The sequence below is a fragment of the Balaenoptera borealis genome (genome assembly GCF_965194805.1).
Source record: "Balaenoptera borealis genome assembly, chromosome: 15".
NCBI lineage: Eukaryota > Metazoa > Chordata > Mammalia > Artiodactyla > Balaenopteridae > Balaenoptera > Balaenoptera borealis.
Window position 1 is genome coordinate 48,561,981 of NC_138871.1, and position 25,958 is coordinate 48,587,938.

The window sequence follows — 25,958 nt, forward strand, 5'->3', positions numbered from 1 at the left end:
TTCTTTTATGAATCATATTTTTGTGTTGAATCTAAGAGATCTTTGCCTAGCTCAGCACCTGACGATTATCTCTTAGATCTTCTTATGGAAGTTTTGTAATATTAACTCTTACATTTGTGTTTATGGCCCATTTTGAGTTAATTTTTGTGTATAGTTTGAGGTATGGTTCTAACTACAATTGTTTTTTGCATATTGTTTGTTTGCTAAAAAACAATTAACCAAATTTAATAGTTTAGTTCTGGACTCTTAATTTTGTTCTTTTAGTTTGTATAACTGCCTGTACACCGATATAACATTGTCTTCATTACTGTAGCTTGAAGTAAGATTAGGAATCTGACAGTTTATGCCCTTAAGCTTTGTCCCTCTTTTTCAAAATTGTTAAAGCTATTTCATTTATATATTAATTTGAATAATCAGCTTGTCAGTTTCTACCAAAAATCCTTGCTGCTGTGTTGATGGGGATTTTGTTGAATCTATAAATCAATTTGGTTGCAATCATAAGAAATATGGAGTCTTCCAATCCATAAACATGGAATTCTTATTAATTTATTTGGATCTTTAAAATTTCTCTCAGCAATCTTTTGTACTTTCATTGTACAAACTTCATCTCTTTTTTTTTATAATTGAAGTATAGTTGACTTAAAATATTATATTAGTTTCAGTTTTACAACATAATGATTCAATATTTTTAAAGATTATGCACCATATAAAGTTATTATATTATTCCCTATAGTCCCTGTGCTGTACATTACATCCCTGTGACTTGTTTATTATATAACTGGTAGTTTGTACCTCTTAATCCTCTTCATCTATTTTGCACATGCCCCTACCCACCTCCCCTCTGGTAACCACTAGTTTGTTCTCAGTGTCTGTGAGTCTGTTTCTCTTTTGTTATATTTGTTTGTTTTTTTGTTTAGATTCCACATATAAGTGAAAACATACAGTATTTGTCTTTCTCTGTCTGACTTATTTGACTTAGCATAATCTACAGATTCATCTATCTTGTCACAAATTGCAAGATTTCATTCTTTTTTATGGCTAATATTCCAATGTTTGTGTGTATGTATATATATGTAAAACAAATATACATATATACATATGTGTATATATATATATCACATATTTTATATCCATTCATCTATTAATGAGCACTTAGATGAGACAAGATCCATATCTTGGCAATTGTATATAATTCTGCATTGAACATTTTGGTGCATATATCTTTTTGAATTAATGTTTTCATTTTCTTTGGATAAATACCCAGGAGTGGAACTACTGTGTCATATGATAGTTCTATTTTTAATTTTTTGAGGAAACTCCATATTGTTTTCTACAGTGGCTGTACCAGTTTACATTCCCACCAACGATGTAGGAGGGTTCCCTTTTCTCCACATCCTTCCAACACTTGTTACTGCTTGTCTTTTTGATGATAGTCATTCTGACAGGTGTAAGGTGGCACCTTATTGTGGTTTTGATATGCATTTCCCTGAAGATTAGTAATGTTGAGCCACTTTTTATGTGCCTGTTGGTCATCTGTATGTCTTCTTTGGAAAAATGTCTAGTGAGGTCTTATGCCCATTTTTTTTTTTTTTTTGATTGGAGTGTTTATTTTTTGATATTGAGTTGTATGAGTTCTTTATATATTTGGGGTGTTTATCCCTTATCAGACATATTATTTGCAAATATATTCTCCTATTCAGTAGGTTGCCTTTTTGTTTTGCTGATGGTTTCCTTCACTGTGTGAAAGCTTTTTAGTTTAATGTGGTTCCATTTGTTTATCTTTCCTTTTGCTGCCCTCACCTGAGGAGAAAGATCAAAAAAAAAAAAAAAAAAGCAAAAGCAAAGAGTGATTTCAAAGAGTGAACTGCCTATATTTTTTTTTCGGAGTTTTATGATTTCAGATCTTACATTTAATTCTTTAATACATTTTGAATTTATTATGATATAAGATTTGAGAAAATGGTTTAGTTGCATTCTTTTACATGAAGCTGTCTGGATTTCCCAACACCACTTACTGAAGAGACAGTATTTTCCCCATTGTATAGTCTTGCCTTCCTTCTATAATGTACTTTGACAATATGTGAGTGAGTTTACTTCTGGGCTTTCTATTCTGTGTGTCTGGTTTTGTGTGAGTACCATACTGTTTTGATTATTATAGATTTGTAGTACAGTTTGAAGTCAGGGGAGCATGATACTGCCAGCTTTCATCTTCTTTCTCAAGATTGCTTTGCCTGTTTGGGATCTTTTTAGTTGCATACAAATTTTACCATCATTTGATCTAGTTCTGTGGAACATGCCATGGGCATTTTGATAGAAATTGCATTAAATCTGTAGATTGCTTTGGGTGGTATGGCCATTTTAACAATATTAATTTTTCTAATTCATTAATAAGGAATATATTTCTATTTGTGTAATCTTCAGTTTCTTTCATCAGTGTTTTCAGGGTACAGATCTTTTACCGCCTAGGTTAAATTTGTTCCTAAGTATTTTACTATTTTTGATTCAATTTTAAATGGGATTGTTTTCTTGATTTCCCTTTCTGATATTATTAGAGTATAAGCATGCAACAGATTTCTGTATATTGATCTTGTATCCTGCAACTTTGCTGAATTCATTTATTATTTCTAATGATATTTTGGTGGAGACTTTAGGGAGATATGTATTGGGTTGACCAAAAGGTTTGTTGGGTTTTTCTACAAGATGTTACAAAAAACCCAAATGAACTTTTTGGCCAACCCTACACAGACACACACACACACACACACACAGACACACACACACACACACACGGTAAGTCCCCTACATACGAATGAGTTCCGTTCCAGTAGTGCATTCCTAAATCCAGTTTGTTCATAAGTCCAAGAGAGTTAGCCTAGGTACCCAACTAACACAATCGGCTACATAGTACTGTACTGTAATAGGTTTATAATAGTTCTCACACAAATAATACCTAAAAAACAGACACAAAAAATAAAGAAAATATTTTTAATCTTATAGTACAGTACCTTGAAAACTACAGTAGTGCAGTAGAACAGCTGACATACAGGCTCATTTTCACATCTTTGAAAGTTTGCAACTTTGGATGCAAAATTCAATTTCTATTCATGGTGAAAACTCTCAACAAAGTTTGTATAGAGGGAATATACCTGAACATAATAAAATCCATTTAGGAGAAACCCAAAGCTAACATAATTTTTTCAAAGGTGAAAAAACAAAGTTTTCCTCTAATAAGAGGAACAAGACAAGAATGTCCACTCTCGCCACTTCTATTTAACATAACATTGGAAGTGCAAACCACAGATATCAGACAAGAAAAAAATGAATAAATAAAAGGCATCCAAATTGGATCCAAATTTATTTATTTATTTTAAAAAATTTTTACACTTTATTTATTTATTTTTGTCTGTGTTGGGTCTTCGTTTCTGTGCGAGGGCTTTCTCTAGTTGCGGCAAGTGGGGGCCACTCTTCATCGCGGTGCGTGGGCCTCTCACTATCGCGGCCTCTCTTGTTGCGGAGCACAGGCTCCAGACACGCAGGCTCAGTAATTATGGCACACGGGCCCAGTTGCTCCGCGGCATGTGGGATCTTCCCAGACCAGGTCTCGAACCTGTGTCCCCTGCATTGGCAGGCAGATTCTCAACCACTGCGCCACCAGGGAAGCCCTGGCATTTCCTTTTTAAGAGTGTCCTTATGCAGACAATGTATGCCCAGCTGCTTTTGCAGGAGGGCTAGAGCTGGATCCTGGCATGGGCTGGGGCTTTTCCCAGGCACACTGTGGTCCAGCTTCCCCTTGGTGGGGGTTTGGGCTTGGAGTCAGAGCTGGATGTGCTGGGGATGCATCCTGGGGCAGTCTTGGTAGCCCAGCTAGGATGTCAAACACTTTTTAACCTGCTGCCTCTGCACTGGGACTCAGAACAAGTAAGTTTGTGCATATGCCCTTTAAGAGTGGAGTCTCGGTTTCTTACAACCCTTCAGCTTTCCTGACTGTAAGCCCTGCTGGTTTTCAAAACCAGTTAAAGGGTTTATCTTCCCAGTGTGAGTCCCCAGGGTTAAGATGCCCAGTCTGGGGCTTGAGCCTTTCACTCCTTAGGGAGAACCACCGAGTTTATGATATTGCCTTCCTCTTTTGGGTTGCCCACTAGGCATGTGGGTCCTGACTAGATTGCTTCTCTTTCCCTCCTGTCTATCTCTGTGTGTTTTTTTTCTTTAGATTCTTAATTGTAGAAGACTTATTCTGCTAGTCTTCTAGTTCTATTCTATTTCTAGTTTGCTGTGTTTTATCAGAAATGAATGTTGGATTTGTTAAATACTTTGTCTAAATCTATTTAGATGATCCTGTGGGTTTTTTTCCTATATTTTATTAATATTAACTCTATCATGGCAGAAATTTTGCCTAGTAATATTATTTTTTATAAATTTATTTATTTTATTTATTTATTTTTGGCTGCTTTGGGTCTTTGTTGCTGCACATGGGCTTTCTCTAGTTCGTTGTGGTGCACGGGCTTCTCATTGCGGTGGCTTCTCTTGTTGTGGAGCATGGGCTCTAGGCACGTGGGCTTCAGTAGTTGCAGCACATAGGCTCAGTAGTTACAGCACGTGAGCTCAGTAGTTGTGGCTCGTGGGCTCTAGAGCACAGGCTCAGTGGTTGGAGCGCACGGGCTAAGTTGCTCTGTGGCATGTGGAATCTTCCCAGACCAGGGCTCGAACCCATGTCCCCTGCATTGGCAAGTGGATTCTTAACCACTGCTCTACCAGGGAAGCCCAATAATATTATTATTGATATCACAGTTTAACTTGGTGAAGGAGTTCAGAGAATTTAATTTAGCTTTCCCTACCACAGTGATTCTTATCCCACAGATCCAAGAAACAATGTGAGTGTTCTGCTAAGTACAAAGCTTAGCCAATCCAGTTATACATTTGGAAACTGAGGAAATGACCACTGTGTGGGTTTGTGAGCCCAGAGAATTTGCTTCAAGCTAGAATGAGGTCAGGACTACATTTATTACCTGGCTACCATCTGCCCTCATTTTAATAATGGCAAAGCTATTTGGTGCTTGGATGTCAATGCCAATCCAGCCCGTGTATCCAGCAATCCAGCTCTATATCCAGTAATCATCAAAAGATATTTTTGTAATCCCTGTCTCCACTATATGGTTACTTAAGAATAATATTCGTAGGTCCCTTTGAAGGAACAGTGTTACATTTACAGAAAAAATTATGAAGATAGTACAGAGTGTTTCTGTATACTCATTGCTTATGTACACCTTCTTTTGCCTTTAGGCTTACCAACTTTACACATTCCCAAAGTTATTTAGATTAGCATGTTAATTTTTTACTTTCTTCACTGAGGTTGCTTCATACGTTTGTAATACAATTAGATTGTTTTGCTTATTTTTAACATATTACATTCTATCCTCAATTCCCTGAGCTCTTAAATTATTTTTTATGAATATGTATCATTAAAGTTGACTCTTTGTGCTGAAAAATCTGATGTGTTTTGGAAAATGCAGTGTCACTTATCCACAATTATAGCGTCATACAGAATAGTTTCACTGCCGTAAAGAATACCCTGTGCTTCACTTATTCAGCCTGTGTCATTTTCTGAAACTATTGATCTTTTTTTTTTTACCATGTCTATAGTTTGTTTTTTCCAGAATGTCATATAATTGGAATTATAGAGTGTGTGACTGTTTCAGAATGGCTTCTTTCACTTATCAGTATGCATTTCAGCTTTATCCATGTTTTTTCCTGGCTTGATAACTCACTTTTATTGCTGAATAATACTGTTTTGTATGGATGTGGAACAGTTTATTTACTCATCTGTTGAAGGACATCATGGTTGCTTCCAGTTTTGGGTGATTATGAATACAGCTGCTATAAAGATTCATGTGCAGGTTTTTGTGTAGACACATTTTCAAATCAGTTAGGTAAATATCTGGAAGTGTGCTTGCTTGATCACATGGTAAGGCCATGTTTAGCTTTGTAAAAAACTGCTAAACTGTCTCCCAAAGTGGTTCTACCATTTTGTATTCCCAGCAGCAGTGAGTAAGTGTTCCTCTTCCTTAACATTGTCATCAGGAACTGGTATTTTCAGTTTTTTGGATTTTAGCCTAATTGATGAGTGCTGGTTCTCCAAGAAATTTTTGTGCATAGGAAGTTTTGGGAAGATTTAAGAGATTAGGGAAAGAAAATTGCAAGTCTTAGAGAAAAACCATTGTCAGTTGTTTTCTGAGAATGCAGAGAACAATCTCTATTGATACAGTTTCTAATAGTGATGTATATTCTTATGATTAATTATAGTTGTTACTGAATTGTGCTTAAGCTTCTGCCTATGCTTTGGGATACAGTAACTTAGAATTTTACTTTTTTTTTCGTTTAAGCAGCTTCACAATTACAATGGATTACCAAAAGCTTTTATTTGCACAAATAAGCTGTGCAATGAATAGTATAACTGACCATTGCTTTCCTGAATATGGGCCTACCTCACAGAGTTAAAAGTAAAACTTTTTAACAACACAGTTACAGCATAGATAATATTTTGATTTCTCTCCAATTGCATAATTTGTAGCCTTACAAATACCTAGTTTTTCATTTATTTTTACAAGGGTATTTGGAAATGCTAATTATGTCTGGGTAATATGTGTTTAACTTGTTCTCCTACTTAGAAAAGGGGAAAATACATTTCAAATAAAATGGCCTTCTTCTATGTTATAATCTATACTCTTATTTCCAAATTGGATGATTATTAGGCATATATTTAATAACTACTCTTAGGTTAAAAATGCTCAATGTGACCTTTACTTTGAGACTGAAACATAATTTTCACTATTTACTCATCTGAATTTTGCTATTAAACATGCAATTTTAAAAGTCAAGTAGGTACTTTTACATTAATAACGGTCGTACACATGTATTTAAGCTATTGTCTCATATTGGATTTGAAAGAGTGTAAGTGATCTAGTTTTTGTAAATAGGTTTCTCTTTGAATTGGTAAAATTATATGAATATAACAGGAGTCAAATACATGCCTTACAAATGGAGTTTGTAACACATTTGCATGTGTCATCCTATTAATCAGAATTAGTCAAAGTCTAGTGAATTACCAAATAAAGAAGGATAAGTAAAATCTCACTATACTTTTATTGTCTTAACAAGGGCACTGGATTTTGCTAGAATAAATATAGCAAAAAATTCACTTCTATAAAGTTTTCTTTTATTTAATACTTATTAAAAGGGAATTGGCACTTTCAGCAAGTGTGCTAGCTTTATTCAGTCAAACATTCCAAATGAGAACTAATATCTGTATGTAATAGTATAATAACATTTGTTTATACACTTCTGGATGTCTCCAAACGAATGTCTCCAAACTACCAAGGTAATGAGAATTTGAAGAGTGAAGACCTCCCAAAAAGGGAAGATCAGATAGATTAGCCCAATATTTGGAAGCACTTTATTTCTCAAAGTATTTGCTTATTCAAAACCTAAGGCTAGGCTTTTCGCTTGAGGATCTTTGGTTTGAAGCTGAGGGCAAGACCTCTGTACATGGCACCCTATGAGCAAGTGAAACTGGACTGAGCAGAAAGGAGAACAAAAAAAAGGAACTCATATTGTCTTCTTCCTGCTGGAGTCTGTCTGCGGTACTGCAGTATCTGGCCCTACAACAAATCAGTCACTGAGCTCTCATTGGCTGCCGGCAGCCAAAGTACCAGGTTACCCATCAGCACTCTAAATCAGGAGAACCTTCAAGATGGCGGAGGAGCAAGACATGGAGATCACCTTCCTCCCCACAAATACATCAAAAATACATCTACATGTGCAACACCTCCTACAGAACACCTACTGAACGCTGGCAGAAGACCTCAGACTTCCCAAAAGGCAAGAAACTCCGCACATACCTGGGTAGGGCAAAAGAAAAAAGAAAAAACAGAGACAAAAGAATAGGGACGGGACCTGCACCTCTGGGAGGGAGCTGTGAAGGAGGAAAAGTTTCCACACACTAAGGAGGCCCTTCACTGGTGGAAATGGGGGGTTGGTTGCGGGGAAGCTTTGGAGCCATGGAGGGAGTGCAGCAACAGGGGTGCGGAGGGCAAAGCGGAGAGATTCCCACGCAGAGGATCTGTGCCAACCAGCACTCACCAGCCTGAGAGGCTTCTCTGCTCACCAACTGGGACAGATGGGGGCTGGGAGCTGAGGCTCTGGCTTCAGAGGTCAGATCTCAGGGAGAGGACCGGTGTTGGCTGTGTGAACACAGTCTGAACGGAACTAGTGCACCACAGCTAACTGGGAGGAATCCGGGAAAAAGTCTGGAACTGCCTAAGAGTCAAGAGACTGTTGTTTCAGGGTGCACAAGGAGAGGGGATTCCTTCTCTGTCTGCACACAGAAGTCAGAGCACTGCCTAAACAAGCTCCAGAGATGGGCGTAAGCTGCGGCTATCAGCATGGACACCAGAGACGCGCATGAAACACTGACGCTGTTGCTGCAGCCCCCAAGAATCCTGTGTGCAAGCACAGGTCACTATCCACACCTCCCCTCCCAGGAGCCTGTGCAGCCCACCACTGCCAGGGTCCCGTGATCCAGGGACGACTTCCCCAGGAGAACACACAGCAAGCCTCAGGCTGTTGCGTTGTTATGCTGGCCTCTGCTGCCGTAGGCTCACCCCGAATTCCGTACCCCTCCCTCACCCCGGCCTGAGTGAGCCAGAGCCTCCTAATCAACCACTCCCTTAACACCCTCCTGTCTGGGCAAAGAACAGACGCCAGAGGGCGACCTAAATTTAGAGGTGAGGCCAAATCCAAAGTGGAATCCCAGGAGCTGTGTGAACAAAGAAGACAAAGGAAAATTTCTCTGTGCAGCCTCAGGAGCAGCGGATTAAATCTCCACAACCAACTTGATGTACCCTGTATCTGTGGAATACCTGAAGACAACGAATCATCCTAAAATTGAGGCGGTGGACTTTGGGAGCAACTGTACACTTGGGGTTTGCTGTATGCAACTGAATAGTTTCTGATTTATATGTTTATCTTAGTTTAGTTTTTAGCTCTTGTTATCACTGGTGGATTTGTTTATTGCTTTGGTTGCTTCCTTCTTTTTTTATTTTTTTATTGTTTTATTATTTTATTTTAATAATTTTTTTTGATTTTTGATTTTAATAATTTTATTATATTTTTCTTTCTTTCTTTCTTTCTTTTCTCCCTTTCTTTCTGAGCCATGTGGCTGACAGGGTGTTGGTGCTCTGGCCTGGTCTTAGGCCTGAGGCTCTGAGGTGGGAAAGCCGAGTTCAGAACATTGGACCACCAGAGACCTCCGGGACCCATGAGATATCAACTGGTGAGAGCTCTCCCAGATATCTCCTTCTCAATGCTAAGACTCAGCTCTGCTCAATGACCAGCAAGCTCCAGTGCTGGACACCCCATGCCAAACAACTAGCAAGACAGGAACACCACCCCACCCATTAGCAGAGAGGCTGCCTAAAATCATAATATGTTCACAGAGATCCCAAAACAAACCACCAGACTGCCCACCGGAAAAACAAGATCCAGCCCCACACACAAGAACACAGGCACCAGTCCCCTCCACCAAGAAGCCTACACAACCCACTGAACCAACCTTACCCACTGGGGGCAGACAACAAAAATAATGGGAACTACGAACCTGCAGCCTGTGAAAAGGAGACCCCAGACACAGTAAGTTAAGCAAAATGAGAAAACAGAGAAATATGCAGCAGATGAAGGAGGTAGGTAAAAACACACCAGACCAAACAAATGAAGAGGAAATTGGCAGTCTACCTGAAAAAGAATTCAGACTAAAGATAGTAATGATGATCCAAAATCTTGGACATAGAAAGGAGAAAATACAAGAAACGTTTAACAAGGACCTGGAAGAACTAAAGAGCAAACAAACGATGATGAACAACACAATAAATGAAATTAAAAATTCTCTAGAAGGAATCAATACCAGAATAACAGACAGAAGAATGGAAAAGTGACCTGAAAGATAAAATAGTGGAAATAACTACGGCAGAGCAGAATGAAGAATGAAAGGAATTGGGGACAGTCTCGAAGACCTCTGGGAAAACATTAAACACACTCACATTCAAATTATAGGGGTCCCAGAAGAAGAGAAAAAGGAAGGGACTGAGAAAATATTAGAAGAGATTGTAGTTGAAAACTTCCCTAATATGGGAAAGGAAATAGTCAATAAAGTCCAGGTAGCACAGAGAGTCCCATACAGGATAAATCCAAGGAGAAACATGCCAAGACACATATTAATCAAACCATCAAAAATTAAATACAAAGAAAAATCATTAAAAGCAGCAAGGGAAAAGCAACAAATAATATATAAGGGAATCCCCATAGGGTCAATAGCTGATCTTTCAGCAGAAACTCTGTGCAAGCCAGAAGAGAACGGCAGGACATATTTAAAGCAGTGAAAGGGAAAAACCTACAAGAAGATTACTCTGCCCAGCAAGGATCTCATTCAGATTCAGCGGAGAAATTGAAACCTTTACAAACAAGCAACAGCTAAAAGACTTCAGCACCACCAAACCAGCTATACAACAAATGCTAAAGGAACTTCTCTAGGCAGGAAACACAAGAGAAGGAAAAGACCTACAATAACAAACCTAAAACAATTAAGAAAATGGGAATACGAACATATGTATCAATAATTACCTTAAATGTAAATGGATTAAATGCTCCAACCAAAAGACCCAGGCTTGCTGAATGGATACAAAAACAAGACCTGTATATACGCTGTCTACAAGAGACCCACTTCAGACCTAGGGACACATACAGACTGAAAATGAGGGGATGGAAAAACATATTCCATGCAAATGGAAATCAAAAGAAAGCTGGAGTAGCAATTCTCATATCAGACAAAGTATAGTTTAAAATAAAGAGTATTACAAGAGACAAAAAAGGAGTCTACAGAATGATTAAGGGATCAATCCAAGAAGAAGATATAACAATTGTAAATATTTATGCACCCAACATAGGAGCACCTCAATACATAAGGCAAATACAGACAGCCATAAAAGGGGAAATAGACAGTAACACAATCAGTAGGGGACTTTAACACCCCACTTTCACAAATGGACAGATCGTCCAAAATGAAAATAAATAAGACACAAGCTTTAAATGACACATTAAACAAGATGGACTTGATTGATATTTATAGGACATTCCATCCAAAAACAACAGATTACACATTGTTCTCAAGTGCTTATGGAACATTCTCCAGGATAGATCATATCTTGGGTCACAAATCAAGCCTTGTTAAATTTAAGAAAATTGAAATTGTATCAAGTATTTTTTCCAAGCACAGTGCTTTGAGACTAGATATCCATTACAGGAAATAAACTGTAAAAAATACAAACACATGGAGGCTAAACAATACACTACTAAATAACCAAAGGATCACTGAAGAAATCAAAGAGGAAATCAAAAAATACCTAGAAACAGATGACAATGAAAACACGATGACCCAAAATCTATGGGATGCAGCAAAAGCAGTTCTAAGAGGGAAGTTTATACCAATACAATCCTACTTCAAGAAACAAGAAGAATCTCAAATAAACAACCTAACCTTACACCTAAAGCAATTAGAGAAACAAGAACAAAAAATCCCCAAAGTTTGCAGAAGAAAGGAAATCATAAAGATCAGATCAGAAATAAATGAAAAAGAAATGAAGGAAACGATAGCAAAGATCAATAAAACTAAAAGCTAGTTCTTTGAGAAGATAAGCAAAATTGATAACCCATTGGCCAGACTCATCAAGAAAAAAAGGGAAGACTCAAATCAACAGAATTAGAAATGAAAAAGGAGAAGTAACAGCTGACACTGCAGAAATACAAAGGATCATGAGAGATTACTACAAGCAACTCTATGCCAATAAAATGGACAACCTGGAAGAAATGGACAAATTCTTAAAAAAGCACAACCTTCTGGGACTGAACCAGGAAGAAATAGGAAATATAAACAGACCAATCCCAAGCACTGAAATTGAAACTGTGATTAAAAACCTTCCAACAAACAAAAACCCAGGTCCAGTTGGCTTCACAGGCGAATTCTATCAAATATTTAGAGAGGAGTTAACACCTGTCCTTCTCAAACTTTTCCAAAATATAGCAGAGGGAGGAACACTCCCAAACGCATTCTACGAGGCCACCATCACCCTGATACCAAAACCAGACAAAGATGTCACAAAGAAAGAAAACTACAGGCCAATATCACTGATGAACACAGATGCAAAAATCCTCAACAAAATAATAACAAACAATCCAACAGCAAATTAAAAGGATCATACACCATGATCAAGTGGGGTTTATCCCAGGAATGCAAGGATCTTTCAATATACACAAATCAATCATTGTGATACACCATATTAACAAGTTGAAGAATAAAAACCATATGATCATCTCAATAGATGCAGAAAAAGCTTTCAAGAAAATTCAACACCGATTTATGATAAAAACCCTCCAGAGAGTAGGCATAGAGGGAACTTACCTCAACATAATAAAGGCCATATATGACAAACCCACAGCAAACATCGTCCTCAGTGGTGAAAAACTGAAACCATTTCCACTAAGATTAGGAACAAGACAAGTTTGCCCACTCTCACCACTATTATTCAACATTGTTTTGGAAGTTTTAGCCACAGCAATCAGAGAAGAGAAAGAAAAGAAATCCAAATCGGAAAAGAAGAAGTAAAGCTGTCACTGTTTGCAGATGACATGATTCTATACATAGAGAATCCTAAAGATGCTACCAGAAAACTACTAGAGCTAATCGATGAATTTTGTAAAGTAGCAGGATACAAAATTAATGCACAGAAATCTCTTGCATTCCTATACACTATTGATGAAAAACCTGAAAGAGAAATTAAGGAAACAGTCCCATTTACCATTGCAACAAAGAGAATAAAATACCTAGGGATAAACCTACCTAGGGAGACAAAAGACCTGTATTCAGAAAACTATAAGACACTGATGAAAGAAATTAAAGATGATACAAACAGATGGAGAGATATGCCATGTTCTTGGAATGGAAGGATCAACATTATGAAAATGACTATACTACCCAAAGCAGTCTACGGATTCAATGCAATCCCTATCAAACTACCAATGGCATTTTTCACAGAATTAGAACAAAAAATTTCACAATTTGTATGGAAACACAAAAGACCCCGAATGGCAAAAGCAATCTTGAGAAAGAAAAACAGAGCTGGAGGAATCAGACTCCCTTACTTCAGAGTATACTACAAAGCTACAGTAATCAAGACAGTATGGTACTGGCACAAAAACAGAAATATAGATCAATGGAACAAGATAGAAAGCCCAGAGATAAACCCATGCACATATGGTCACCTTATCTTTGATAAAGGAGGCAAGAATATACAATGGAGAAAAGACAGCCTTTTCAATAAGTGGTGCTGGGAAAACTGGGCAGCTACATGTAAAAGAATGAAATTAGAACATTCCCTAACACCATACACAGAAATAAACTCAAAATGGATTTAAGACCTAAATGTAAGGCCAGACACTATCAAACTCTTAGAGGAAAACATAGGCAGAACACTCTACGACTTAAATCACAGCAAGATCCTTTTTGACCCACCTCCTAGAGAAATAGAAATAAAAACCAAAATAAACAAATGAGACCTAATGAAACTTAAAAGCTTTTTCACAGCAAAGGAAACCATAAACAAGACGAAAAGACAACCCTCAAAATGGGAGAAAATATTTGCATACAAAGCAACTGACAAAGGATTAATCTCCAAAATATACAAGCAGCACATGCAGCTCAATATCAAAAAAACAAACAACCCAATCCAGAAATGGGCAGAAGACCTAAATAGACATTTCTCCAAAGAATATATACAGATTGCGAACAAACTCATGAAAGGATGCTCATCATCACTAATCATTAGAGAAATGGAAATCAAAACTACAATGAGGTATCACCTCACACAGGTCAGAATGGCCATCATCAAAGAGCCTACAAAGAATAAATGCTGGAGAGGGTGTGGAGAAAAGGGAACCCTCTTGCAGTGTTGTTGGCAATGTAAATTGATACAGCCACTGTGGAGATCAGTACAGAGGTTCCTTAAAAAACTAAAATTATAACTACCATACGACCCAGCAATCCCACTACTGGGCATATATTATTATTATTTTCTTATTATTTCTTATTTTTATTTACTTTTGAGTTTTCTAGTTTCTTTATATATTCTGGATATAACTCCTTTATCAGATATATGATTTGCAAATATTTTCTCCTAGCCTATGGCTTGTCTTTTGTGTTTTTCCAGCTTTATTGAGATACTGTTGACACATGACATTGTGTAAGTTTAAGTTGTACAATGTGTTGATTTCATATGTTTATAAACTGTAAAATGATTACCACCCACTCTCATTGGTGATAACAGGAACTATTATTGGTCCTTTGTGACCTTTGAAGGTTTTTCCTCTAACATTCTTCACCTGTCCTTGAGTAATCTCTCCTTATGCATGCATTAATCTGTACTTATCCGAAACCTTGAGTGATACATCTCAGTTCAGCTTTACTCTTTCTCTGTTCAGTCTCATCCTCCCTAGTATTCTGAAAACTCTAGCTTATCCTTCCTGGGCTCCCAGTTAGGTTTCCTGAACTCAGAGAGACCCTTGAGCATTGTCTAGACTTCTTCTTACATTACTGCCTAAAACCTCTCTTTTGCTAGTAAGATTGCATAATCATAGGGCACACCTTATTCATTTCTCCTCACTCAGGGAGAACTATTCTCCTCTTCCTGATGTCTTGAAATTAGTTGTTTCATACATTTTGTCATGATTTTTTTGTTGCTATTGTGAGAAGGGTAAATCTACTCTCTGTTACTCCTCATTGTTGGGAAATAAAAATCATCTAGTAACTTAGCTTTGAAAAGTTTTGAAAAGAAGGCAAATGCTACTGCATCAAATAAATAAACAAATATTTAAAATATAAAAATATATGTACAATTGCAAAAACAAAACATGAGGTTATCTAATCTTAATATCTAATATTAGGAGATTAAATAATTTATATCCTTTTAACACAGTATTTGTGGAAGGAGAGACTTTGGTGTCAGTTAGATGTTAATGTGACACCTGGCTCCCTAAAATGTGAGTAATAATTAGTACTCAAAGAATTTTTGTAAGGTATATATCCCCTATCACAATATTTAACATGTTGCAAACAATCATTTTACGTTAATATTTCATGCCTTCGTGGATCTATCTGGGGTATGTGAGATGCTTAACAAAGAAGTTTCCCAGAGAGCACAGGGGAATAGGATTCAGATGCGCCAAAGCGGATTTTCCTCCCCAGCTGATGTTATACCTTCTCTTGATTTTACTTGGCGTAACCTTACTTCAGCACCTCACCCTTGCCATTTAACAGTATGAACCATATCAATTTGGGCAAACATTGTCCTCACTCTTCACTAAAGTAGCAGCTATTTCCCTTCTACATCCTCTCTAAACAACATATATTCACAATCCCTGCTACTTCCCCTCATGACTACCAGAAACCAGTTATTATTGGTCTTTGACAATGTTTGCAAATAAGGGTTGTGGCAGTGCATGTAATCAGATAAATTTTTATTTTGTAAAAACACAGAAGAAAGTAAACATAATGGAATGTTCTTGTCCCACATTAGCCCATAAAATCTAAAGGATCCAATAACTGTAGAGTAAAATTCCTGCAGGATCACTCACATTATATTCATTGTTGGAAAAAAAATCTTGTCTGGGTATGAAACCACAGTAAGAGGTGTCTGAAGTGAAGATAATTTTTTTTTCCTTTCCACTGCCAAGATTTGTTACAGTGAGCTTTTGGTTGTCTGAGGAATAAAAATGGAAGTAAAGAGGGGAAACTCAAGGCTATTTTTGAGTTATCTCTGAGTTGATTATAAGTTGCAAGTAGTGGAATTATGGATCTTTTCTCTTTTGAAGATAGCGACAGCAGTAATGACAATAACAATAATGATAACTTGCTACCTTGCACTTACATGTAGTCTTTCAACCCAGTTTTAAAAACAGCAATTACAGTTCATGATAGCTTTGCATGTTGCATGTTAGGATAGCCATTAGGTCCTGTATAGGGGTGAGCAAATGAAGATGTAGTGACCTAAGCTCTTCATTCTTTCTGTTTTATGGCCAGCTCCACTATTGAATAAAAACAGAGTTCAGTGATTGGTGTAAACTTGTGGGATACCTAGTGGATTTTTCTAAGTAGTGTTACTAAAAAAGTTGGTTTAAAATGATAAAGAGTAAAAGTTACTTTTATTATTAGAAAATTGGACAGGATAGTGTTATCTTTCTCTTTAAATCTTTTCTAGAAACCAGATGTACTGTCTTACCTTATTGCTAGGAAACCAAGAAAAAAAAAATGTGATTTTTACCTTGGTTTTCTTTTATACTTAAATTTTTTTTGTTGTCTTGTACATATTTTATGGTATTATAAATCCATTTTACATCTAACTCTAATTCTATCTATAGATGTTAAATTTATTTGTATATAAATAAGTGTATTTTTAAGACTGTGTATAATATTAGATGCTTATTTGATTAACAATTCACCAAAATTTACTGAATGCTAAAATACTTTAAGGAATTCAAAGAGAAACTAAGCTAGAAAAATTACTTTGCAAATTCTTTGATTACTACACTTCATTTGCCTAGCAATTTCAAAGAATGAGAGAGGTCTGTGAATGTATGTTTTTGATATTTGAAAATTTCCTTTTTGAGACCAGATGTTTTATTTTAGAAAAAGCTGTATTTGATGTATCATAAAACCTGCTATGTCTTCCAGATTGACAAGGGAATTGAGACTGTCCAGATAATTAGAAATTTTTTCTTTAGAAAGCAAATTTCTATTTTAAAATAAACCCTAGTAGAGAGAACCATCAGCTATGTAAATTAGACTGTGTTGTTTGTGGATTAGAAAACTGGAAGTCTCTACTTATTTGACAAGGGAAATAAAACTGTCCAGATATCTAGGAATGAGTCCAAAATTGATTACTCGTCACCAAGAAGGACAACAAGAGGCAGAAGAGGGACAGTACAGCTAAGCATTGTTGTTGGGAGTTCTAGTAACAGATCCTTGACATCAGAATCCTGAAAGCAAGAACATACCTCTCCAATGATAGGCTGCCAACATCACATGTGATAATTTGCCAAATGTAAATATGAAATTATCTCTTTTTTAATCTAATTTTTGTTTCTTTGATCACTAATGACATGTATTAGTAATACATTAGTCTATAAATTTGTGTCTTACTGAGCTCAGTGTTTCTTTTGTCAATTTATTCACTGTATATCCTATTTGATGTATTTTTTCAGTTTGTGGTGAGATTTTAAATACTGCTTGATATTTCTAATGTTAAGTAACTGCATCTATTAATATTTATTTGATTATTTTTATATTCTGCAATTATTTCTCCCCAAGATATACAAAATATAACATGAATTAAATCTATCAAATATATAAGTGAACGCTTAACTGTTTAATATATCCAATACTTGGGGCCGAGGGTTATGGCTTGAATTGAGGCTCTAATTAAAATCACTCCTCCTTGAAACCTTATTTTCTTTATGCTTTAATTGAATAATTTCTTCATTTCTGAATATATTTGTACCATAAAATCAATGTCATTGACATATTAGGGCTTGCACTGTGATCATTCTCTTTACTGGTAAATTGTGGGTGTGTGTGTGTGTGTGTGTGTGTGTGTGTGTGTGGTTACCATGTCACATGATTTTAATTATTTTTGATGTAAAAATGTGCTTCAATACCAGATGAAGCAAGAAGTATTAGTCAGAGTCCTCTAGAGAAACAGAACCAATAATATATAAAAGGAGCTTTATTATGAATTGTCTCACAAGTTATGGAGGCCTAGATGTCCCACAGTCTGCCATCTGCAAGCTGGAGACCCAGGAAGGCCAGTGGTGTAATTCAGTCTGAGTTTGAGGGCATGAGAACCAGAGAAGCCAATGATGTAAATACCAGTCTGAGATGAAATGAGATGACCTGGCTTAATAGTGAGGCAAGAAAAAAAGGGGCAGATTCCTCCTTTCTCTACTTTTTTTTCTATCTAGGCCATCAATGGATTGGTTGATGGCCAACCACTTTGGGGAGGGCAGTTTACTTTACTGAGTCCACCAATTAAAATGCTAATCTCATCCAGACGAACTCTCACAGACACACCAGAAACTATGTTTAATATAGGTACCCTGTGGGCCACTCAAGTTGACACATAAAATTAACCATCACAAGGTTCAATTAATTTACTCCTTTATAATATTTGGTCTTCTACTCAAGAACATGATATATCTCTCCAATTTTTTAAATTATTCTTTCAATCTTTTTTTTTTTTTTTTCTTTCTCTTCTTTCAATCTTTATAGCAAAGTTTTGAAATTTCTTATTAGTCTTTTCACCTTTTTACTATTACTTCTAGGTATGTTATGTTTGTTTACATAATATAAGTATATATATTTTAAATTAAGCTCATTGCTTACTATAAGAGTACTACAGTCAGTATTTATATTGGTGTTCTTGTTCCCAGGTAATTCCCCAATGTTCTTTTCAGTTCCACTTTGGTTAAGGGGAAAAATACTCTCTCCATGTCCCCATTATTGTATGTACCCTGAAGTCCAAGGAGAGCTTCAGTGTGCAGGACTATTAAATCACAGGTTAGTCCAGAAGTCAGCAGGGGGATCCTTGCTCCAGGGTAGCTGATTCTCAGTGTTATCTTCCCCTGGTTCCCTTTCTTGAACTCTCAGAACTTTCTATCTCTTTCTATCTCTTTCAATCAGTTCTTCCTTTTTCATGGAGTTATTCATCAGTCTCTCTTACCCTTACCCAGGACTTAACCAGGATCTTTCTTTTTTTTTTTTTTAACATCTTTATTGGAGTATAATTGCTTTACAATGGTGTGTTAGTTTCTGCTGTACAACAAAATGAATCAGCTGTACATATACATACATCCCCATATCTCCTCCCTCTTGCATCTCCCTCCCACCCTCCCTATCCCACCCTTCTAGGTGGTCACAAAGCACAGAGCTGATCTCCCTGTGCTATGCGGCTGCTTCCCACTAGCTATCTATTTTACATTTGGTAGTGTATATATGTCCATGCCACTCTCTCACTTCATCCCAGCTTACGCTTCCCCCTCCCAGCGTCCTCAAGTCCATTCTCAATGTCTGTGTCTTTATTCCTGTCTGGCCCCTAGATTCTTCAGAACCTTTTTTTTTTTTTTTTTTTTAGATTCCATATATATGTGGTTAGCATACAGCATTTGTTTTTCTCTTTCTGACTTAACTTCACTCGTATGATAGTCTCTAGACCCATCCACCTCACTGCAAATAACTCAATTTCGTTTCTTTTTATGGCTGAGTAATATTCCATTGTATATATGTGCCACATCTTCTTTCTTTGAAGAGTTAAGTAGTAGATGGATCTTCAAATCTTGGTTCTACCATTATTGGTGTGGGGAGGTGAAATGCCCATCAGGGTATAAGAAAGTGAAGATTGGTGAGTGCAGAGAGGATTCTGATTAATACTTGGAGTTAAAACATTGCTATATAGGTGTTTATTAAACATACAATTTTTGCCTAATCCTCTTAAATGAGTATTTGAATAAAGGTTACTTAAAGTTCTAATGATGTTTTAATTGATTTTCTTGGATTTTCTTGGTATTTTATATACAAATAAGGATCACTTTCCCAGTTTTCCTGTGACTTCAATTTAATTTGCTAAACTTTTCCTGCTTTAATTTTAATGAGTTAATGTTGTGATAAAACATTAATTTTTGTTTTATATAAAAGTTCAAAGAATAAAAACTTATATAATACATAAATATATTTACCAGTTATGTTCCCTTAACTGTACTTTTGTTGCCAGAGATAATCACTATTAACAATTTAGCATGTGTGCTGAAATTGCCATTTCAGCAATGTAAACATAAACTCTTTGACTATTACGTAGTGATCTTGAATATGGACACAGCATGTTGTATTTGGAGATTTAGATATTTAAAATTTTTCAGATATTACAACAGTGATGCAATAAACATTCACATGGTGGGTTTTGTCGCAGAGTATGCATTTTGTAATGTTTATAGAGACTGTAAAATTGCCTTCCAAATTGGCTATTCTGATTTGCACACACACCAGCACTCCATTTTTTCCTTATAAATTCTAATGATGGGAATTTTATTCTCTCCCTCTCTCTCTTTTTAACAATTGAGTTTCATGTGCAAAGAATAAGATTAGAGAGGATACTTGATTTATGACACATTCTCATTATTGATCATACAATTTATGTTTATTTTTAAATAGTTTTAATAATACAGTAAGCATCTGTGAAGTAACTGTTTGAAACATATGGTATGACCTTGGCAATAACCTAGATTTAGTCACTCTTGCAAACGTGACAAGTGAAAAATTATCTTATTTGCATTTCTCTGACTACTTGCTTTTCTCATGAGATTTTTTCTCTTAACAATTTAAGATTCTTCTTTTATCAATTACCTGTTCACATGCTTTACCCGTTTTCCTGTTGAGTTGCTGTCTTTATATTATTTTTTTGTAAAAGTCATATATGTACGTGTGTATATATATGCATGTATATATCTGAGCAGTAATCCTTATAAGAGATTTCTCCCTTTCTTATCTTTTAAATTTAATTATAGTGTCTTAAGTCACAGTTAAGTTTTATTGCAGTGTAGTTACGTTTACTAATTATGGCAGAATGGTGCTAGGTATTCACCAAAACTGTATTATCTTTTTCCTACATTTTATAGTCTATCTTATAATAGGGATGTGACTAAATTCTAGCCAATAGTTTTATGCACCAAATCCAGACTTCCCATCAAAACCTCCCATATGTGATCATCCATATTAGTTTCCCTTACAGTTGGCTCAAATGAATATTAAGCATAGGGTAGACTTGGGAGCCTCATGGCTTAGAGCAGAGCTACAAGTAAAAGAAGTAGGAAATCCTGAATCAGCTCTTGGAAGAGTAAAAATGGATATTTAACTTGAGCAAGAAATGAATGTTATTTTCTTATTCTTCTAACACTTGGGGGTTTGTTTGTTACTTCAAGTAGCATTAGGTAGGTCCCACCTACTCCATAATCTTTTCATATGTATTTTGTATTTATTTCTTGAACTGTGATTATGAATACTTTTTAAAGAAAGGGGATAAATACGTTCATACAGATTTCTTAATAATACTGTATTCCTCATACTGCTCTTTTGTAGGTAGCCATCACCCTCTTCCTTCTCTGCTAATCAGGCATTTTTCTGTCCCTAGAATTTTGCCCTTTCCAGCATCCATATAAATAGAACTGTGTAGTATGTAGCATTTGGGGTCTGGTTCTTTTACTGAGAAAAATGCATTTAAAACTCATTCATGAGCATGATATACAGTACTGATACTATGTATAAAATAGATAACTAATGAGAACCTACTGTATAGCTCAGGGAACTCAGTGCTCTGTGGTGACCTAAATGGGAGGGAAATCCACAGAAAGAGAGGATATATGTATACGTATAGCTGATTCATTTTGCTGTAGAGTAGAAACTAACACAATATTGTAAAGCAACTGTACTCCAATAAAAATTAATTTAAAAAACTCATTCATGAGCATGAATGTTTGATCCCTTTTATTACCAAGTACTATTCTGGTATATGGGTATACCACAGTTTATATATTCACCATTTGAAAGATGTCTCACTTGTTTGAAGACTTGCTTATTAAGAATAAAGCTGCTACATATATATACATGACCAAATGTAAAATAGTTAGCTAGTGGGAAGCAGCTGCATAGCACAGGGAGATCAGCTTGGTGCTTTGTGACCACCTAGAAGGGTGGGATAGGGAGGGTGGGAGGGAGGGAGATGCAAGAGGGAAGAGATATGGGGATATATGTATATGTATAACTGATTCACTTTGTTGTAAAGCAGAAACTAACACACCATTGTAAAGCAATTATACCCCCATAAAGATGTTAAAATAAATAAATACAAACATACATACATACATACATACATATATACATACATACCTGGGGGGGGAGAATAAAGCTGCTACAAATTCTGTGTATGTTTGTATAGATTTTTTGTATGTTTTGTGCAAATGTAGGTTTTCATTTCTTATGAAACTGATGTATCATTGACTTTATAAAAACCACCAAAAAATGCCTGCATCATTTTTCATTCCCACCAGTAATGCATGAGAGTTCTAGTTACTTCGCATTCTTGAAGTACATGGTATTGTCATTTATCTTAATTTTAGCCATAGAATGTGTGGAGATATATCTTGCTATTGTTTTATTTTGCATTTTTTTAATGACTAATGTTTTTGAGGTTTTTATTTTCATGGATTTATTTGCCATCTGCTTATCTTCTTTGGAGTGATGACTGTTTTGATATTTTGCCCATTTATGTGCTTTGACCTAATGGCGCATGTGTTTATTTTTTTCAGTCCTTGGCTATTATTTCGGCTAGGCAAATAATTCAGTTTTGAAAATTATCTTCTCTCAGCTCTTTGAATATTTTTCCACATTTTTTCTTGCGTTAAATTTGCTAGTGAATTTTTTTCTGATGCCAATCTATTTCTTATTTTATGAAGTTTTTTTGGTCTCTGTAATATTTTAGAATTCTTTTATTGCTGATGTTCTCAAATGTCACTGCTTCATTTTGAGTCGTGAGTGTGTGTGTGTGTGTGTGTGTGTGTGTGTGTGTGTGTGTGTTTGTGTGTTCCTTCATGGCACTTAGTGGGCCCTTCAGTATGGGATTTTAAAATAATTTTTTCTGTATCGTTGCCATTTTCTTGCTTCTTACCTACTGGAATTCTTTTATGTGAATATGGAACTTCTGGATCTGGTCTTTGCATACCTTGATTTGTATCTTGTATTTATCGTGCTGCTATATAATTTTGACATTCTGAGATCATTTTAACTTTATCTTAATGTATTTTCATTTTATCCCATTCTGATATTCTCTTAGATAGATGTTTTTCTGTCTTCTTGACTATATTTTTTCAAGTACCTTCATCACCTGCTTGAGTTCTTTCATACTTTAGAAAATTGAATTGGAGTTTTATATCTGATAGAGGAATTGACTGAGAATAAAAATCTTACTTTGTACCATTTTCCCTTACAAATTTGTGGACTTTTATCCATGGAATTCAAAATTCTAGTTATACTGAGTTTGAGCAAGAATATGTTCACCTCAAAGTGACCTCAAATATTCATATGTAGTATCATATATTCTGAGAATAAATTGCAAAAGACAGAAACATTCCCATAAATTCTAGGGCTTTGTGTGTTCATCACAGTAAATCAGTTCTGTCTCTATCCTTAAAACACTGTGTAGGCCTACTCTTAACGATACCACATTTTTATACAGAGGGAGAGGTTTATCTGCATCTTCATAAGTTATCTGAGGGAATGAAGCTGGGGGAGGGAAATTACAATCCTAAAAGGATGAGGGATTGAACAAGGTGGTTTTTGGTGGGCAAAGTATCTATAAATAGGGAAGACGCCAGCAAAATCTATCTGGTGGTAGAGTCTCGGGTTATTAAGATAAATGTGAAAATGAGACTAAATTAGAAAACTGGAAAAATGTACAGAATTAAATCTGAAATCCCAGGGCAGGCTGCCCTGGAATAAACAGAAGTTTGATACAAAATATAATTTCAACAAAACTGCTTAGCAAAAAGGAAGCTTTAAATGTGATAGATGCTCTTTAAGGGGTAAGTGATGAGATACATGAGAGGTGGATATCGTAGTGGTTCAGAGTTTGGGCACTGCTGCCAGGAACTGTGTTGCCAGTGTGTGAATCCCAGCTCCATGAATTACCAGCTTCTCTGAGCCTGAAGTTCTTTGTATATAAATAGTGCTAACATTCCACTTCCTTTTGGGATTTTTATGAAGATTAAATTTGGTAATGCATGTGAAACACTTAGAGACATGTCCTACTAACTTTTAAATACCAGGCATTATAATACAGTAAACATTTAGAAAATCATATTGACATTTATCCATATTTAGGTGACAGAACAATCTGTGATAATAACTTTTACTAATCTCATTCTATGTTCTAGGTGTGTACCTAATCTAATTTGATGCTCAAACAACCCTGTAAACTCAGTACTATTATTATTTATTTATTTGGGCAAGGAATCTGAGCTTTTGTGTAGATGAGTATTTTTTCCAAATTCATGAAGATATTAAGTCCAAGAGTTGGAGGTTTGGCTGCATCCACACCTTCAGCACTTGCCACTGTGCTGGAGTTCTTTAATCATGAAATCATTAGTTATTTGTATAGGATCTCAAAACAGGTGGATGGTTATTGATTTGACATTAACTGAGGGCTGTGTCATGTAACCTTTAATTTATAAAATAGCATATGTCCATAATTGACAATTAAGTTTTAACACTGCTACTCAGAGCTACTGAAAGAGAAAGATTTTTGATCTTGGAGGGACATAGTGGGGTTGAGTGAGGGGAAAAAAAGAGATTCCATCCTGCAAGAAGAGCTCAACATCACATCTAAAACGTTCCCAGAAAAATTCTGACCCTCGACTTCCCAACCCCTTTCTATCTAGAGTTTACTGTTGTAAATAAGGTACAAGAAGGAAGATAACATTTGACACTTCCTGGAACTTAGGGGTTTGAAATGTGCCCATGAGCAGGATATGTAAACAGTTCCTGAAAATTAACCCTACATTCTCACCAAGTAAAGAATGAAAGATCTCTCCCTGCATTCCTGACGTGATCTTTAAATGAGAGAATTTCATCCCTCATATATTATATGCATCAAGGCAGACTTTTACAAGACAAAGGTTATGATCAATTTGCCATATGAGAGGTAACAAGAACAAAAAGAAAACAATAGTAACAAGTACATGTGTTAAGAATTTAGCCCAGTGGAAATTTATCATGTGTGCTTCTCTGTACTATTTGTATTTTGATATCTGTTATGAAGGCAAATAGTATCTAATTGTAATAAACACACATACAAGTACTCATATACTCTGTTGCCTGCATGGAGTTTACTCCCCTTCATTTGTCACGTATCCTTCTATGATGATGCCTAAAATTCCACCATTATGCTATCTTTTAGAATCTTTCTCTTTTTATCTCTTACATGTGGATTTAATATAGGTATGTACATATATTATGTGTGTATGTATATATGACATGTTTATTATAAGTTAAATAATGCAAAAGAACAAAAGGTGTATAATGAAATAATTTCCTACGACTGCCTCACTTTCAGTTCCGTTCTCTTGAATGCTCCAAACTTATCAGTATGGTGGGCATCCTTCTTTTTCCATGCTAAGGCATATTTATTATACACACACCTTATATTTATATGCATACGCATATATGTACAGCATTTGAAAGTGGAATCATGAGGTAACGATGATACATGTTTCCATATAGCTAACACATTTGCTTTAATAACTGTAATATTCACCATACAGATGTATAATAATTTATTCAGCCACTCCCATTTTGATGTGCCCATTTTGATACACTCATTTCTATTTTATTGCTGCATTAAAAATATAGGTACATGTATTAGTAAGTACTCATGTTTGCATAAGTACTCTGCAACCATTCTTTTTAAAAAAACACATGGATTTTGATTGATTATGGTGAGAAGTAGTCACAAAGTCTACATCCATAAATTATCATAAAATAATCCTCAGGCAGGTTTGTGCATTTGCATATATATCTTTGTATAAATATACTTGTGTGTGTGACTACATATATATGACTATATATGTTTATATATGACTATATATATGATTATATACATATTCAGAATTTAAATAGAGTTTTATATTTGTTAAAATGACACTTTAGATATTGACTCTCAATATTATAAATTTGTATAAAGTTACATTATATATAACACATTACA

The 25,958-nt window shown here is 35.7% G+C and overlaps 3 long non-coding RNA genes across 3 annotated transcripts in view; all 3 read right to left on the reverse strand.

Annotated features, from left to right (window-relative positions):
• Positions 1–25,958, reverse strand: part of LOC309612505 — a 564,995-nt gene that overhangs the window by 71,629 nt on the left and 467,408 nt on the right. The window lies entirely within an intron of this gene.
• LOC309612535 overlaps positions 1–25,958 on the reverse strand; it is a 235,066-nt gene that overhangs the window by 26,994 nt on the left and 182,114 nt on the right. The window lies entirely within an intron of this gene.
• The window catches only part of LOC309612542, a 155,013-nt gene continuing 148,339 nt past the window's right edge, over positions 19,285–25,958 (reverse strand). The window contains exon 2 of the long non-coding RNA XR_014235265.1: positions 19,285–19,371. This is a non-coding gene — a long non-coding RNA (uncharacterized lncRNA). The remainder of the gene's footprint in view (positions 19,372–25,958) is intronic.